The sequence below is a fragment of the Argiope bruennichi genome, chromosome 7, assembly GCF_947563725.1.
Source record: "Argiope bruennichi chromosome 7, qqArgBrue1.1, whole genome shotgun sequence".
NCBI classification, from domain to species: Eukaryota; Metazoa; Arthropoda; class Arachnida; order Araneae; family Araneidae; genus Argiope; species Argiope bruennichi.
Window position 1 is genome coordinate 3,302,140 of NC_079157.1, and position 5,898 is coordinate 3,308,037.

Sequence of the window (5,898 nt, forward strand, 5' to 3'; positions counted from 1 at the left end):
TGAACCATTTGTTCATAAGTATAAATGTTTTCCAATATGAATCAAATCTGGGATATCCACACACCCCTCCCCAGCCCGTCTAATTTTGAGAATGAAACTATATTTAGGATTATTCTGTGCAATTCTTTATCTTTATCTCTTCAATTAAACCATTTTTTCTTCTAAAGACAGTTTAAATTTGTTTTCGTTATGTTTTACTCTGTCATTTTCTATATTCACACTCATTTTCTTCAGTATATTTTAGCCTTATTTAAATATCAGTTCCAAATGCTTGCAAGAAAAAAACTTCGACATCATATGCAGCCATCTTTTTTATTATTGGTAAATGCAACAATTTTGTTCTGATTTGGACAATTAATGTGAAACTCTTTCGTTGTCAATGGAAAATAACAAATCGCGTTCTAATTCTCAAGGATATTCTCAACTCTTTTTTCTTATCTCGTGAAGGAGGGAGAGAATGAAAAGTGAAGTGAGCCCCTTCTGACGTATTCGAACATAAAATTTTTGTTCCACTTTTATATCTTCTAACTCTAACGATTTTCTGAAATAGTCAGGAATATTGTCAAATCTTCTTTGTCCTCGGGAATATTTATTCTCATTTTTAACTTTCTGAGCTTAAGATTTTAAATTTTTTTTCAATAGTTTTAGTCTGCTCAATCCCTTATGGACATGGAATCGAAATAACAAATAGGTATAGCTGATGATTTGAAGTGAAGAACTTCACACAAACTGTCAAATTTTTAACTCTAATGATTTCTGATTTGTCCCTTCAATCCTTTGATTCACCCCTCCCCCTTTCGGTTACATCTCTAAAATATAGTGTTCTGGCGTATTAAAGAAGTATTGTGTTGGGCGAGTAACTTTTCTAATGCTCCAATTAAGCTTCCGACCAGCGATAGTCTGGTGAGAAGGTCCCGATTTCGGATTTGGACGGTTTCAAGTTCGAGGCCAGATTCCACCGAAGAACCGTCGTGTAAGCGGGTCTGGTGCCTGTTAAAAACGTCAAGGCAAATATCCTCCAGCTGTTGGGGTACGGAAGTTTGGTGAGGGTGTACCAGCTCAGGTGTCGAGCTAGTCATCTGACAACGGTTCAAAGTTACGAGACCCGTCACAAAATAGCCCTAGTATTGCTTTGAAACTGGACGTTAATGTAACTAACGTCCAATTTGACTTAAACTAAAATTATGCTTTCCAGGTTAAGGCTCAAATATGCTAAATTATATTCGTTTTTCAGGCATTACCGAAATGTAAATCGCGTTCAAACAAAAAATTTTTTTATTTTTGAGTTTGTTATATAAGTAGTATAGGAAAAATGTCATGCCTGCAGAAATTTGATAAATTTCTATATTTTACATCTCCCACAACCCGATAAAAAATCTTTTAGAATTATGTCTATGCGCAGGTTAATACAACTGGTAGACTTCTGGCATGTGACTTTAAACCGAAATTACAGATCGATGCCAATTTTAAACGTCCATCGAAGTGTAGATTGTCTGTCTATATGTATGTGAGTGTATACAAGATAAGTAAATATATATATATATATATATATATATATATATATATATATATATATATATATATATATATATATATATATATATATATATATATATATATATATATATATATATATATATATATATATATATATATATATATATATATATATATATATATATATAAGATTTGGCAAGAAATCTTTGCATCAAAATTATATATCAATATTGATTTTTGAATTCAAATCAATTATTGTTTGTTTATAAGACGCCTGTGTGAACAAAATAATTCCAAAATAGATCAAATTAGTGATACAAAATAGATCAAATTTGGAGATTTCCGATGTGACAAAATATTGGAATAATCTCCCAACAGGAAACTTTCTTTTTTAAACTTTTCTTTTCTTTCTTTTCTTCAAATTTATACGATACAATTGAAGGGAAAGCGCAGCCGAATTTTTAAGCATAGAATGAAGAGAGCCTAAAAACTAATCAGACGTTAATTACTCATCAGATTTAGTCCAAAGAGACAAAACGCTTTCGAAATTTGCATTCGTGATTTTTCTTTATCGTCACTAACATAAAAAAAGTATAAGCAAACACCTGTTTTGAAATTATTCATTAAACCAATACATAGTAGGCAAACCAGCTTTTCTGAATAAGCAGATATTTTTCGTCATCCTTAAAGCTTTGCTTGGAACCAAGTTTTCAGAGCATTACACCTTGATTCCATATATATATATATATAAAAATCTTTTAGCACCATTTTCAGCATAAATGTTGAACGTTGGTGTTTTGTTGGAACAATGCAGCGATGTTTGAAGCTTGGAACTCATTACACTACAAGGTGTGGCCACAGAGTCATTGAGAAAGGCCATTCAACTTTCTCAGATGATAGCGTGCGATTTGAAAACGATTCGTTTTGTGTATGGAGAAAATTTTATTTATTTATTTTTTACTTTATTATTGAAACGCTTGGTATCTCATTCATTAGTATCTTATGATGGTTTTATGCTGAACATTATTCCGCGCGCAGTGTCCTTGCGTGAACACCCGATCACGTGCGACTGTTTAGGCTAATGAGTCTTAACAGTGATGAATATTCTATCGTATTCGAACAATACAATGTTTATTTTTAATTAGATATTAATTAATGAATACTCTCTTAATATTCTTCGGTGACCGACTGTCGTATGTGCGTCTACCTGAATTGAAACACTCGTCAGTGAGGGAGCGGATTAGGAACTTGTGAAGCGCCCGTTTTCAGAGAACTGCGGGGATAAGAAACCAGAAGAAAGAAAATATAGAGAAAGCAAAGTATTGAAACCTAAACAATAAGTTATTCAATTAAAAAATTAACCTTAAAAATAATTAAATAAGAATAGATAACCGAAACATTATTTTGATATTTATTATTAAATTACAAAATAAGAGGAAAACAAAAGGTGTGCCCTTTTTTCATAATATAAATTCCGAGCAAAATAAAAAATAAAAATAAACAAAAAGAATGTTCAGCTCGATAGAATTATTCATCTTTTCCAACACCTATCTTAGGGATCAGACCAGTAGATCTTCTAGTCATAATAATAATTTTATTTTCTTCTTTTAACCAAACCTTGAGGGGAATAGCAAAGGGAGCGATGTTTTGTAAATAACCTACTGTTAACCGAGACTATTTTTATTGAAGGACAATTTCACAAATTCCAAAAAATAATGTGCATAAATAAAAGTTTATTGGCTTTCTTTTATTTAAGCATTGTGAATAAATAGTGCTCAATATGATTAATCGATTTTTTAATAGCAATAGCTGTTTGTATTAATAATAATTGATAATTTTCCATACTATACGGAGATTTAAACAGTTTATTATGAACATTTGTCAGGTTCAGTCTGAATAATAACCGATCATTATTCTTAGTAATCGAAATCATAACTTTTTACTTAAACGCATATATCATTTTATTTCGCCCTTATAGCCCTGGTCATAAAAATGTTTTGAGTTGGTCCATTTATTAAAAAGTCTTTCAGTTATTTCTTTTATCCAGAGTAGTTTCGAGTTAGTGCTGTTTTATAATTTTATAATTTTAATTAAACATTGTGAAAGGAAGTCACTCGTCAATCAAACATGTTTCAGCATCTCCGATCACGTTTCTAGTGGAAGAGTCATCTCTGACTTGACATTCAGAGTGTCGCTACTTCTGCCGCATTTGTCGCTTCGAAACAAATGCTTGCAGAAATATTTTGGAATGAGAGTGTCTGTTTTTCAGTTTGTTTATCGCTCGAAAATAGCGGACGTCCGCAGAGTTTCTTTTTCCCACAAGAGTATGATGAGAGACGCACGCGAACTCCCATTGTGGATGACCGCCAACCGTTAAACCCCATTAAAATGCTGAATGTCCACCAACTGTGACAGGTATGGGAAAAGATGAATAATTCTATCGAGCTGAACATTCTTTTTGTTTATTCCTATTATTTACTTGGCTCGGAATTTGTATTAGGGAAAACGGACATATCCCTTGTTTTCCTCTTATTTTGTTGATTTTTTAAAATTTTTGTACCCTTTAAATAAACAATTAAAATACGGAATGTATTTTAGAACACATTGACAAAAGTCCTAAAGTATAAAATTCCATTTAAAAATTGATTCTTCAGAAAACGTTGGTTAATTTTGGGTTGCTTATTGGCGCAAGAGTCCTACTTGGCTATGCAGCATCAAGCGAATGGTTAAATCTAGAGCAGGTAATAAAAATAGTTTCATTAAAGGATAAAAACAAATGAATAGAGATAAAAACGCATAAAATATGAAAATGAATAATGAATAGTAAAAATTTTCTGTATCTGAAGATAAATAATAGTGCAATGACAGCAAAATGAGAGAACAATGGCATATATATATATATATATCCAGTTCTTTTGACCTACATCTACCAAATTTGGCTCATGTATAGTTTGGAGATCTAGAATGTGCACCTTAGATTGTTTTTTTTTAATTTTTAATTAGAATTTTAATTAATTAAAAATTAAATGAAATTTCGGTATTTTGTCGGGTTAAGTTCCGAAAATATTACAGCAATAAAACTGATTTTTGCATCATCTTAAAGCTCAAAAAATTATATTTTTAATGATATTATTGTTTTAACCTATACATTAAATTTCTATTTTTAAGAAATTTCTTAAAGAAATATTTTAACCATAATTTTCAACAATTAATTTTAAAATTTAACTTGGTAAAGCAAATTAATTGGTATTCCTACAATAATGATGTTCAGCGCTTTATAACTCTTTAAGCTTTTAACTCTAAGCACTTTTTAACTTTTTTTATAGGCTTGATTTCAGAAAATTGAAACTATTGACTATCAAGATAATTTTACTGAATATGATTTATTCGAAAGACTGTGTAACATTTAGATTTTAATAATTGCTTTCAAATTTACATTTATTGATTGAAATAAAATAAAACCTTATTTAAGACATTTAAATCTTTTTGAAGAAAAAGCTGAATTTTATGAGGAATCTAAAATATTTTTATTGAATAATTCTTGGAAAAATTTCATAAATTATAAAACGAATATTTCGTGGTACTCATATGATTACAATGTTGGAGGATTTGATTTTCTGTTGCCATATTTTAAAAGAATATATGTTTCGTTTCAGCAAAACATTTTTCGTATTTATTGAAGTTTTATCTCTTCTATTTCAAATCAAAATTTAAATCTTCTAGGAGTAAACAAAAAATTAGATATATATATATATTACAATATACTGAATATTGTAAGATTTTTACAATAGTATGAGTTATATGACTATCTAAATTTAAAAATATTTTGCAGAAGAAGTTATTAAGAGACCAAGTTACATAAATATTTAATTGCAAATCTTAGAGAACATTGCTCCTGGCGAACCAGCTGATTGCCGAAGGCGACTAGTAAAAGGGAAAAGCGTGGCATTCTTGACTCTTAAGTCCTGTAAAGTTAGTGGCTATGAATGAAAAAATGAATGCAATTAGAATTAAAAGCAGATCATTCGATTAAAATGTGATTCACATAGTATGCGTGGTACTATCACCCCAAAAACGAGATGTTTATGAGAGTAGTGAGTATGCTTTTTACAAAGACGATTCAACTTAATGTCATTCTCATGTAAAAAAAATCGGTCACATATCAATAGTAGGTTTGACAGAACGCAATTTATTTTGGATTTGCAAATTCCACACCATTTACCAGGTAAAAAGAACGTGATTAGAGAACGACCCAGCAAAAAATAATTTTAAAGATACCAGTTTGTAAGAAACACAAAACGAATAAAATGCGGATAGCAATCGGTTTCATATAATTGTGATATCGAGATTTTACATTTTTCCATCATAAGTTCTGAGCAAATCATTGCACAAAAATAATTT